Raw genomic sequence first — 13,637 nt, 5'->3', positions numbered from 1 at the left:
CCGGTGTTGAGCATACTATGCCAACGTCTGTAAACGAAATGGTCATATTCATTTTTGTCATTAAATCTCGCCCTAATATGTTGACAGGTGTTTGCCTCGAATAAAGCAGTGGCACCTTCATATCACATTCTCCTATAGAGACTGGTAATTCTTCTGTAAAAGGAACTCGACTTGTTGCTCCTGTTAAACCCTGAGTATTCATTGCATCGCCAGACAATGAAAATGTACCCTCATTTTTGCACGAGTGTGTTGCATTGCCGCCTATAACTACGTTTATCCTTGGCTCCTCAGGAGGATTCGGTGTAATAGATAGGACTGGACACATCAGGTCTCCCAGTGAGCTGTCCTATTGTCGGTACAGTCTCACTCCATCACTCGTGAATGGATTTCCTCCATCAACAGAGTCACCTCCCATTCTACGCATCATAGGTTGCTCTGTGTTTGTGTGCTGCTGAAGGTGCATAGGAGATTGCTGCGATTGTCCTTGCGGTTGATTACCGGTCACTTGCTGTGGGTGCAAGCCTTGCTGCACTCTCGGCGCTTGCTGCTGCACTGTTTGATCTTGCGCAACTCCATTTCCGCTCTGTTGCGAATATGCAGGTGGATTTGGCATTCCCTGTCTTATAAACTTAGCATTCTGTACCATCCATTGGCTTCTACACATACAAGCTATGTGTCCTGTCATTCCACACGTCCAACACACAAGCGGTTGTCTTCCTACTTGCCCATTTAGCATATTCTGAAACCCTTGTTGGTTATTCTGAAAGCTTCCCTGATTATTCTGCCAATATCCTTGATTACCTTTCCAACTTCTCCCTCGATATCCCCTTCCTCTTGGAGCATATCTATTAGTTGTCTGGTCAAACTGTCTTTGGTTATTTACTTGTGGCATAGGTACTGCTTGCTGTGGGTTTGATCCGCCCACGTTAGTTAACATTGCCCTTTCAATGCCATACTTGGATAACTTTTTCTGCACTAACTTTGCTTCTTCACCTTTTCATGCATCGTCCTTTTTGCGATTCTTATCCTGCAGGAGTGAGCAATAATGTGTAATAGTCAATTGAATTTCCGACCATGGTTTTGCTTCTATCCCCACTAATTTCTTGAGCTGCTTCTGTACTTGTTCTGGCAGCCCTTGGCATAATATATGATAAAATACAGGTATAGACTTCTCCCAAGCCTCACATGTTTCAAGCGCCCATGCGTCTTGAAAACTTTGAATATAAAGTAACGGATATAGTACTCAAAGCGCTTTTCAAATCGCTGTTCTACAGTTATTAAACGGCACTCCATCATGCGCGGTGTTGACTGTAGTCACACCAGGGTAACTTGCTTGCGTCAATACGCCATCAGCTCTTTCACCAAGTAGAGTGATTAGAAGACCTTTAATATCCCCTATAGCTAATGTATTCCCTCCCGTCATTTTTTCTAACTCATGTATCCATTTTCCAGCACCGGAAGCTAAATTCAGGAGTTTACATTTTAAGTTTTCTCTATCCTTCTGGGGCCATGGTATATACTGTGGCCTGGCCCCTTCCTTTTCTAACAGGGGGAACTGCAATGCTCCAAACTAATTCTCATCATTTGTCTATCTACTGATGGAGTAATATTTCCACATCACCGTCTACCTGGCAATGACCTTAGCCTGCTTACATAGGGTGGAGATTCCCCCCTCCGACCATGGGGTTGCCACTTATGTTGGTCTAATTGTGTCAGTGGCTCTGATACCTTAGACATAGGTAATTCTGAATCCGACTTTCTTACTTCCTTACCCAAAGGCGGATGTTCCTCTAGCTCACAAATAAAACTCCTAACCTCCCTCGAGTAGGTTTCCCTTTCTTCGTCTGATACTTCTTGTGCCCAACTCGTGCAACTTCAACTCATCGCCATCTCTATTTAATGTTAGTCTGTCTAAAGACAGCTCCTTCTGTCTCATACTTCCAGAGGCTTCCTCAGGGTCATACAACTGAGTACTCTCAAGACGATAATTTTTTTCTTTTCTTTGTGCTACTTTCTGGGCTTTCATTTCATGATATACTTTATTGATCGTTTCCCCAATGCTTTGCAAGTCAAATTTGTCTACTAGATTTGTTCCAGACGTGCCTGGAAATGGCTTGGATTCAGGAAAGAATTCCTCTATATCTTCCCAGTTTACCCATGGATTGGGATCTCTTACTTGCCTTTCCAAATATTCTAGATTGCGTGCTCTGTCTTCTTTTGCGTTCTATATCATCATCGACTTCACTGCGATTTCTCGCTTCTTTTCTTATTTCATATTCCTTTCTTTTTCATCTCCCTTTGTTCATGTGCCCTTCGCTTTCCTCATCCCTTTGCCTTTGTATTCTTTTCTCTCCTTTCCGGTTCATCGGCTTCTATTCTTTTCTCTTTTAGTCTTTCCTTTTCATCGGCTATTCTTCTTTTATTATCACATATTCTTTGTTCTTCTGCTCTCGTTTTTTAGCGTACTCATTTATTTATAGCTGTTCTCATCTTTGTCTTTTCTTCTCGCTCCATCTCTCAATCTTTCCTCCCTTTGTCTTTTCTTTCTTGTTCATCTTGATCTCCCTTTCGTCTTGCATCTTCAATGCCTTTACCATCGAGTTAAGTAAAATCTGACCTCCCATCCACTCGTTCTGTACGAGCGCTATCTCATCAGTTGTATCCTTATCTCCTGTCCATCTCTTTATTTCTCTCCTCATATCTAGAGATGTACTTGCTTGATCACTTCTCTCCTTATCGCGCCTCTCCTTATCCCTCAGGACTTTTGAGGTGATATTTTTCTCAGTGTCTTTCTCTGGGTCCTCACTACTTTGCATAGGTGACTCATATGACGGATTGCTATATCCTGTTGCTGCTTTAAGTTCTCTTAATGGGTATAACCCTTCATCTTTCTTAGTATTGTCTTTTATTTCAGATGGGGCGGGCAGAGCAGAATGCTCTTCACCCCCCTCTTTGTATATATTGAGTATCCGATCTAGAGGAGACTCCTCCTCCTTGTGTTCATACATTTTCCAAAGCTCTAGATTCGCTAGGTGCTTTTCTAACTTTTTTCCGGTGTACAGAGCATGCAAATATGTCATCATATGTTGTAGAACTGTTCTTGATAATGACCAGCCCTGGGGTCATGGCATAAAGATTTTATCTGCGGTCTCTCTAACCCATTCTGCACTGTACTGTTTGAGTTTAAGCGCATGCTCTGGTATTTGTTTGCAAAGATGCACTAATGCCGTAACTTCTTTCATTTCTAACTTTTACTTCTCTTTTTATTATCACTTTGCTTATGCTTTAGTTATAGTTTTCAATTTTACATTGCAATCAACATACACTTATGAGCGAACACCAACCGTCGCAAGCTCCAATCCCGTCACAATGCAATTGTTTTTACTTAAATCTTGCTAAAAAACAACAAAGTTTAATCTTAAAACAATCACTTTTTGCGTCTTAACTTCACGTTTCTCTACGATTTAAACATTTATTTTTTCAACTCTGATGTCATAACATTTTTCAACTACATAAAACAAAGCGGACAGACTTGACCGGTCACATGTACGTGCACTTCACAATCCTTTCCTTAGGACTCGTCTTACCCTCTAAAATCTTGTTCCGACTGGAACTTAAGCAAGTCTTTAAACTTATCTCGTCTTCTATATTGCCTCCTTGTCCCTCATAAAAATGGGGCTCTGAATTAAGGCTTCTGCTACCATTCTTTAAAATCCGGGAACAGTGTGTATTCTTATAGCGTGGCTACACCTTAGGACTATTTTCCTCATATATTACTTGGCAAGATTCAAGTCAATATCTTTTCCCCATATATATTTTACGCTCTTACTCTTGCATTATATTTTATCTTGCCTCCCTCTGTTACTCTCCACTATTTACTCTGCAAACATCCTTCTACCATTCTCTTTGGTCTTATTCACTCCCCGTTTGCATGTTTTCGTCTTCGTCCCTCGGGATCACCACCTTCATTACCGCCTCTTTGCACTGCTGTTCGATCCGCTTCTCATAGATGTGGGAGGTGTTTCTACAGAAACTAGGGGTCCCGTCACACCTGACTTGCAAGTTTTGTTTTATTCTAACCACAATCTACGGGGAGTTTCACGTCCTGTCAGCCGAATGGCAAAGGTCGTGTGATTATGTCGAGGGCATCTTATCTAACCATCAATCTCTGCTACCGAGTGAACTGGGGACTCCCAGCCCATTAAGATGAGTAGCAATACCCGTGAGATGGATGGGGATGCAGATTTTAATCAAACATCAATAACTCAGAGGACACAAATAGTTTGGCAAAATGTTCATCTGTTTTAATATAAGTAAGTAAAACAGGGAGTACAACTAACATCAGCAATCGCTCGATACTCAACTCTCAATCCTTTCATTAAAAAGCTGGGTTCTTAAACCCTAAAACGGTCATAGCTGATAATGTCATCCTATGTGACAAACTTCTAAAAACCTATCGGAAAGCGGGATTGGATCTAAGTGAGTAACTAAACACAGGTGTTATGTCTGTATAGAGTAACAAAGAGAAATTATTGGATACTTCTCATCAGGTGGGGCAGCTATGCCCTCCCTTCAAAATGGCCACTATGAACGACGTCCCATTGGCTACACAAATTATAGGACCCCCACTGCGTGGTCCTCTACAATTGGTTGATTACTAACCCCCGTCAATAACTTTCCACCTACATGAGCAGCACGCAGACTAAACAACCAGGTGCGGGTGAGCTTGTCTTGATACCAGCTTCCCACCAATTAAACAACACTCCATCACCTCAATATTTCAGTGTCAATTAGTGTCTGAAGTTTGGCCTTCTCTGGGAAGTTGTTTTCACTTGACCTTGAAAAGGAGCTTCTGTTCTTTCATAGTAATTGTATCCAATGTCAGCCAATTCTAGTTCTGATAACACCTTGGCTCTTTGGCTCATCCAACTCCTTAGCTAAAATATATTCTGTTTTCATTGAATTGCTTTTGTAACTGCGACACTGAATTCAGTCCTTCCTCGTTGCTCAAGACTGCTATATACGTAGTGGAACATTCATTCTTTTATTCAATCATATGTATCTATGAGGTAGATATGTATATGTTGGCGTGTGACGCAATCTATTTACTAAAAGCATTTGGCTAGCTTCATGATTACTTTTCTGCTTGTGTTTCATTGCATCTGTATACGTTTAAACTAAGTTTCTTCATCATGTTTGTGGCATAAGTCTCTTTATCTTGGTCTCAAGATATCACTTATCCTTCATAATTATTTTGTTCTACATAAACCGTTTGCCTCTCTGGTCTGATTATCCTCTATTTTGAGTCGATTCAGTTTCGTATGACGTCACCATTCATCCTGGTCATTCAGTTTCTTTTTTTCATCAGGAATCGTATTCAAACGGCTATCATATTGTCCTGAATGTAGGTATGGTTTCCTTAATGGGTATTTCACTTCCCATATTTTCTTATGTATAGGCATTCTTATGGGTACTGCACAGAGTTGTTGCTCTTCTTCTTGCCTTCTGATTGGTGTAGTATACGTCACATACTTTGGTTCATACTTCTCAGGTAATACAGGCAGGGTAGGTGGAGTAGGGGTACTTGGCTCCTCCTCTACAGCGGTTTAGTATTGTCCAACAGTAAGAGTTTCCAATGCATCATGTCCTATACTGCCCTACTGCATGTATTGCAGCACTGCAAAAAATTGCCATTACTGACCACTAAAAAACATGCATCCCTGCAAGGAATGCATAGGCGTAGTTGCCCCATCCCCACGCTGAGAAGTGCCATTGTTATCACCCTGAAGTGCTGCAGGACAGCTGAGAAACACTGGTTCACTACTATAGGATATGTGCAGTGGTGCCTTTTGCCCCCCATGTAGGGGAGTTGGAATGCATCAGAACCCTGTTGGTGCTTCTCACCTGCAGGATTACACGTGCCAGTGCTAGCCAGTTGATCGCAATGCAACAATGCCTATATAAACTAGGGGGACCAGACGTCCCAGTATTTGGTGCTCTGTGCCCCTTTCGCAAGATTATGTTCCCACTAGAACGTGCAGCCATCCAAATGGGAATCATACAAGTCATGTATCAGATTATGTCATGCATACACTGCAGGTCCGAAGGAAATTATGAGAAAAATGTTCCCAACACTGTTCAAAGGGCTTGGGAAATTGAGAGACAAGCAAATAAAATTACACATCAACAGGCAGGTACAACCAACGGCCCAGCCCTATAGAGGCATACCACTGAACATACAGAGGCATGTGGAAGATGAGATCCAGTCTCTATTACAACAGGACAAGATTGAACCAGCAGAAGGGCCCATGCCCTGGGTGTCCCCCATTGTACCAGTACCTAAGAAACAGAACAACAACATTTGCATGTGCGTGGGCATGAGAGCTGCAAACATGGCCATAGAAAGGGAGCGTCTTCTAGCGCCACGAAGGGTACCATCAACTAGAACTACATCCAGCCTCCAGATACACAACTATGTTTTCAACTCATCTAGGGCTGCTCCGATACAAGCATTTCAGCTTTGGGGTGTCGTCAGCCGCAGAAATCTTCAGCCGCAGAAATCTTTCAAAATGAAATTCACCAAGTTAGTTATTAAGCGCATACCCCACTGTCTCAACTACAGTGACGATGTACTAGTATTCAGAGCAACACAATAGGCACATGACGACACACTCAGAAGAGTATGCATGATGCTAGAGGATGCACACTTAACGCTAAATGTGGACAAATGCAAAATCAGCAAAGCTACCCTCAAATTCTTCAGACATATTTTCTCAAACAATGGGCTACAACCAGACCCAGAAAAGGTGAAAGCACTACTGGAAGCGCCCACACCTACATCAGTATCTGCAATAAGATCCTTCCTAGGTATGGCGAGTTACTGCACGAGATACATCCAGGACTTTGCCTCCGTTAGCACACCCCTTCGACTACTCACAGGGAAAGGACAGGAATTTGTGTTGTCTCAAGAATGTGAGGAAGCTTTTCAAGAAATTAAGAAAAGCATTGCCTCGGCCTCCTGCACGGCTATCATGACCCGGAACTTCACACAGAAGTGACAGTAGACGTCAGCCCGGTAGGTCTGGGTGCCATCTTGGCCCAATCAAAACCAGGAGCGCCGGCCAACTCACCAAGACGCAGCGTAGCCTATGCAAGTCGTAGCCTGTCCACAACAGAATGCGCATATTCACAACCTGAAAAAGAGCTTAGCAGTGGTACGGGCATGCAAACACTACCATCTCTTTCTTTATGGACGCCCGTTCACAGTTATTACGGACCATCCGGCTCTAACCAACATCTAAGGCAAACCAACAGCAAAGATGCCTCCACGCATCGCCAGGTGGTGTCTACGGTTGCAAGAATACTCATTCAAAATCCTACACTGCCCAGGGAAAGACAACAACCCAGCGGACTCCCTCTCCCGATATCCCCTACCAGCACAGGATGAAAGACAATCAATCAAGGCTAATAAATATGTGAACTATCTGGCACCGTAGCGCCCCACGCTGTGCTGAATGCCCTCGTGATGATGCCCAGAGCCCATGGCAGAAATGCAGAGTCACCTTTGGAACGGTCGATGTGCCCTTAAGCAGCCAAAGTACTGTTCCTTTGAATGGGGTTTAGTATTGTCCAACAGGAAGAGTTTCCAATGCCTCGTGTCCTGTACTGCCCTACTGCATGTACTGCAGTACTGCAAAGAATTGCCATTCTGACCACTAAAAGACATGCATCCCTGGAAGGAATGCATAGGCGTAGTTGCCCCATCCCCATGCTGAGAAGTGCCATTGTTATCACCCCGAAGTGCTGCAGGACAGCCGAGAAACACCCGTTGCCTACTATAGGATATGCAGTGGTGCCTTTTGCCACCCATGTAGGCGAGTTGCAATGCTACAGAACCCTGTTGGTGCATCTCACTGCAGGATTACACGTGCCAGTGCTGGCCAGTTGAGCGCCATGTGACAATGCCTACATAAGCTAAGGCGAACAGACGTCCCAGTATTTGGTGCTCTGTCCCCCCTTTCAAGATTATGTTCCCATTGGAAACTGTAGTGGTCCCGGTTTTTGGTAGTAGGTCTTCATATCCAAACAGACATAAGGACAACAGATAGAGAGGGATAGGAAGCACCACACCACGAGCCCCAATCCAGTGGGTGAGAAACAGAATGTTTCATCATTACACACTGTCCACCTACTACAGAGCGGGAAGCACAATGCCCCATCACACAAAAACTACAACTAAACAACAGCCCCAAGGATGTTCACCCCACAGAAACCAAAGACCTGACGGAAAGACAGTCATGACAGGAGGAAACGAGCGACTGACTACACAGGCTCACCAAGACGGAAGCACTAGAACGCCACATCAACACCACTCCGACCCTGAACCACTCAAACCTCAACTGACCAGTGTCACACTAGTTAACAAGAGAATAGATATTACCAACCCAGTCCCCCACCCGAAGAAAAGGTTCAGACGCACCTATCAGTCCAAACAATACTCACTATGATACGGCGGGGTCAGCGCAGCACCAACAAAGCGAGTTGGCCCACGAGGAACCAGCATCAACCCAACCCACAGGGATACAACTCTAACGGAATGAGAAGTACCTGAATCAGGATACAGACGACACTAACCCAACCCTCAATCTTCTGCATACTTAAACCACACAAAGCCACACAACCATCTCTCTCCCAGCAATCGGCACGCACTTTACCACACCGCATCAACAACACAAACATCACCTACAGCACTCGAGGTCTTGCCCGATCCGATACTAGGACCAATGCCCAGCACTCGGTGTATACCGAGCAGAAGCTGCCAACAGCACATCACTTCTTCAACTCTCCTGCTCCCCTCCTTCCGACTAACCCTACCCGTCCTTCCTGTTTACAGATCCGCCAGAGTGCCTGACGACCAATTCCGTTGGTGACGGTGCGCTATACAAGTACCTTTAACATAACATAACATAGCTGGCAGGCACCAATGCACAATCTCAGACAGAAGAAATGCTGCATTTTACAATTTAAGATAGTGCTAGTTTGTGATAAATTAATTATAATATGTGTTTATTTGAACAGTAGGACTTAAACCCCCTTCTTCTCCAAACGCTACTGAACTGTAGCGCCTTGAAAGCCACTTTCAAGAGTTAGTCCTTCTTTGTTAGTTGCCCTGTCCCGGTTTCTTACTTTATAAATCTGGTCACCCTAGTATAAGCGCCAGTAAAGCATTCACCGGAAAGGCTGGAATACCACGCAGGGCTGGAATACCGCGCAGGGCTGGAATACCGCGCAGAAGTGCCAGCCAGGCCCGTTGGAACGGTTGTAGTATTGCTTTGTCCGCACAGAAAGGTTGCCTTGCCCTTGCTGCAGAAAAGAGGCATTGAAGTCACGTGTTGGAGAACCCTGTCAATAGTGGCCCCATTGTAAAAATACAGGGCTGCGCGGCAGACAAATGTGTGACCCACTGATGCAGAGGGTGGTGATGCGGGGGAACCCAGGAGAGTGTTCTACCCCCGCCCCTTCCATAAATACGTATTTCGATTTCAGGATATTACTTAATTTATTAACACCGGGACATAACTCAAGAAAGGAGGAGCATTTCCTATAATATTGCAAGCAAATTATTAAAGTTGTACATCTTGTAAACGTATAAAGCTGTACTGCAGAGTAACAGGCATAGTGATAATGGTTTTTAATTAAACGTACCACCAGTCCAGTGGGTAAGTCTCTCGGCTTTGGTCCAGGCGACCCGAGTTCCAGTCCTGTCTTCAGCCAACAAAAACAGACCAATTAGATGACAGGAGGAAATAGATTTCCCGGGACCGAGATCCGGGGAGACACAATCCGGCACCTGGGACATTTCTGAGGAGCCAAGCCGCTTGCTGTTGACTACAACCAAACGTATGCCAGTCCTCTGGAAAAGGCTGTTGTGCGCCCGGGCGGACATTAATCATGTGTACCTATAGCGTGATCACAGCTAGACAGCAAAAAGAGTTATAAGAATCTCAAGTACTTCGTAAACAGCAGTTATTAAAAAAACCACGCAAAAGCTGCACAAAGGTTTTCTATCCTCTTCGGCGCGTGCTTGCACTCCTGGGAGCTTCCAGGGCATCTTTCGTTTGGAGTGGGTGGTCTCAGTCCCCGTCTCCATTGGTCAGCCGTACCCCACCCTCCCGAGCCCCTCATTTCCATGGAAGCCCTCTGCCGCATGCGATTCTTAGAGTCGGGCCAATGTGACCGTTCCCCCAATCCCAGAAAAAGCGGTGAATAGGAACAGTTCGGGGAAATGGTTGCATTCTATTGCGCCACAGTGAACGTTTCCCTCTGTTCGATTCACTACCCATAACTTGTACGTTTTGATTGTTGTAGCCTCAGGGACCCTCATCATGGCAACATTTTTCCAGGGGGTGTAGTTGAGAGAGGAGATTCGAGGGGAGTGTGGAAAGGCGAGTGGGGCTCCCAGTGTCCACCTAAAGCCCCTCTAATCCCCTTCGAGCCCACGAACACTTGCGCATTTGCTTTGTGCGTTGTGGCCTCGGTAAGCCCCAGCACACATAAGCTCTCGACACTGACCAGAGAAAAATCGAGGTAAGAAAAACATAGCCTGCAGGTCACTGCTGCCATCTTACAAGCGCTTGGAATCAAACAGGCCACCTTCTCTCAGGTGATGGGAGGCGAGTGGCGACTACAGGTCCCAGCACAGCAACTACAGCTGAAGCAGCATCTCACCCGGAAGTGGATGTGCGGCATCCAGGTTACAGACACATTCAGTTGCTTAGCTTAATTAATAATTTTGGGGTAGCCTGGTCTTGAGATTTCCCAATAAGCTTTAAAGTGTAACCAACTAATAATAAGAATGTTGTTAACCCGCAATTTATTATGCACTTTAATAGAAACAACAGCTAGGTGCTAATGTGACTGCTGTGTCTTTGATCTTGTTTTTTTATTTTTTTAATAAAACCTTATATTTGCAGGATATATCTTAGACTCAGTGATATTCGTTTTTGTCTCCTACAAAATATTCTCATTTGCACTCTCAAATCACCACTCTAACCCTCCTACACCCACTTTACTGGCACTGTAGTATCATGTTTTTCACTTCATATGTAAGAGAACCATGGCACATAAAGTAAAAATGATATAGCTTTGGGTGACGTAAGAGACACTTCAGCCTGTGGAATACACTGTATAAAAGGTCAATATTATTCTATATATTACAGCACTGCGCTCTGTTAAGCCATGCATGGGCGCGTCACGTCTCCGTGTAGTGAATACATAAAAATATCACTTCAAAGAAATAAACATTTTGTCAAATAAGGAAACTAAGGTGCAGAGATCAATCAAATATTTGTAATTGGCACTGTCACCAATGGCATCATGGCGCAATAATGTGAAATCATTTGGCCAGGATCACAAACTTTGGTCAAAAGGAGAAGCTGCAACTTTAGGCCAGCTTTTAGTGTTGTATAGTTTATAATTCAGGCAGCACAATATAGAATGGGAAACTGGGTACCAATCTGTAACGTCCCCTTTCCATTGTTAATCCTTAAAAGGGATTCTGTCCTCTTTTGTTGTTGTTGATCGTGGGAACGCAACCCACGTGATGTTAGAGGCGGAGCGCCCGTCTGCGCGCCAGTTCGAGGAAGATCATTAAAGAGGTGACATCCTACACTCACGCCTCTGAGTATTATTTGAATCCTGCCTTAATTGATGTTCATGCTTCATTACTATTTGCAGTCTACATTTAACAATGCCGACAAGGTGTTTATTTCCTCTATAACTGAAACCCAAGGATATTAACCTCCTCTTCCAAGCGACCGGAGGTCTCCAGAATGCTCGCCGACTCGCAGAGCAGTCGCCCACGCCTATGCAGTGTGCCGGCCCCAGAGCGAGCGAGCAACCACTCCTGCCTGCCACACGGAGGTGAGAACATCATAACAGCCCACTGCATCCAGCAATGTGGCGGGCAGCAGATCTAACGGCGGTGCGCATTGACTGTAATTCAGTTCTGCGCTGTCACAGAGGAACGGTGCATCACGTGAGCTTGCCACACAGGACACGTGGCACACCCAGACCACACTCCATCTGCCAGCAGCCATCGCTAAAAATGTGCCTGTATCGCAGCATTCAGAGGGCAACAGCTCCCGACCTGCCCATGACGAACTTCATTTCGGGGAGCAGGGGCACGGATTGCCTAACCACAACACTAATTTCGTCCGCACAAACGCCAGATTCAGCCAGAACAGCCCACCACATCTATATTCAGAAGGTGAGCAGTCTAGTGCGAGACTCACAGTACAATGTCAGAATCAGAAGTGGGTAGCAGTACCACAAGCCCCCAACCCACATCAACTCCTCGCACTTCCATGCAAAGAGAGAGGAGAGCACCCATGAAACATTACAGCTACAAGCAATGCCACAATTTGACACATATTTGATATCCAGCCTCCAGATACATAACTATGTTTTCAACTCATCTAGGGCTTTTCCAATACAAGCGCCTCAGCTTTTGGGTGTCGTCAACCGCAGAAATCTTTCAAAATGAAATTCACCAAGCTATTAAGCACATACTCCACTGTCTCAACTACAGTGACGATATACTAGTATTCAGAGCTACACAAGAAGCACATGACGACACACTCAGAAGAGTATGCATGGCACTAGAGGAGGCACACTTAATGCTAAATGTGGACAAATGCGAGATCAGCAAAGCTACCCTCAAATTCTTCAGACCTATTTTCTCCAACAATGGGCCACAACCAGACCCAGAAAAGGTGCAAGCACTAATGGAAGCACCCACACCTACATCAGTATCTGCAGTAATATCCTTCCTAGGTATGGCGAGTTACTGCACGAGATACACTCAGGACTTTGCCTCCGTTAGCACACCCCTCTGACTACTCATAAGGAAAGGACAGGAATTTGTGTGGTCTCAATGGCGTACTATGACCCGGAACTTGGCACAGAAGTGACAGTGGACTCCAGCGTGGTAGGTCTCTGTGCCATCTTGGCCCAATCAAAACCAGGAGCCCCTGCCAACTCACCAAGACGCAGCGTAGCCTATGCAAGTCATAGCCTGGCAACAACAGAATGTGCATATTCGCAACCTGAAAAAGAGAGCTTAGCAGTGGTATGGGCATGCAAACACTACCATCTCTTTCTTTATGGACGCCTGTTCACAGTTATTACGGACCATCAGGCTCTTACCACCATCTAAGGCAAACCAACAGCAAAGATGCCTCCACGCATCCCCAGGTGGGGTCTATGGTTGCAAGAATACGCGTTCAAAATCCGACACTGCCCAGGGAAAGACAACAAGCCAGCGGACTTCCTCTCCCGATATCCCCTACCAGCACAGGATGAAACACAATTAATCAAGGCTAATCAATACGTGAACTATCTGGTAACCAACGCAATGCCCAAATCCCTCACGAAGGCGCAACTACTGGAAGGCCTGAAGAAAGACAAACTACTCCAGAAGATACAGGAATGCTTACAATTGGGCCAATGGCACACAAGAACAACATATGAGTAGCCACTGACAGAAGCTGAAGGGCGACAATTCCCCACCTTCAGACTCATAAAGGACACAATTTTGATCTCCCCGAAAGGGCTCCTACTGAAAGAGAATAGAATCA

At 44.9% G+C, this 13,637-nt stretch overlaps 1 protein-coding gene across 3 annotated transcripts in view; it reads right to left on the bottom strand.

Moving 5' to 3' along the window:
- The window catches only part of PIDD1 (p53-induced death domain protein 1), a 602,358-nt gene extending 592,404 nt beyond the window's left edge, over positions 1–9,954 (bottom strand). For all 3 annotated transcript variants that reach the window (XM_069624025.1, XM_069624027.1, XM_069624026.1), the window contains exon 1: positions 9,706–9,954. The gene's annotated coding sequence lies outside the window, so the exon portion shown is untranslated. The remainder of the gene's footprint in view (positions 1–9,705) is intronic.
- Positions 9,955–13,637: the final 3,683 nt, after the last annotated feature.

Source organism: Ambystoma mexicanum, chromosome 11 (genome assembly GCF_040938575.1).
Source record: "Ambystoma mexicanum isolate Mex_15411 chromosome 11, UKY_AmexF1_1, whole genome shotgun sequence".
Classification (NCBI taxonomy): Eukaryota; Metazoa; Chordata; class Amphibia; order Caudata; family Ambystomatidae; genus Ambystoma; species Ambystoma mexicanum.
The sequence above is the reverse complement of the archived record's forward strand: the minus strand, read 5'-3'. Positions and strand labels throughout refer to the sequence as shown.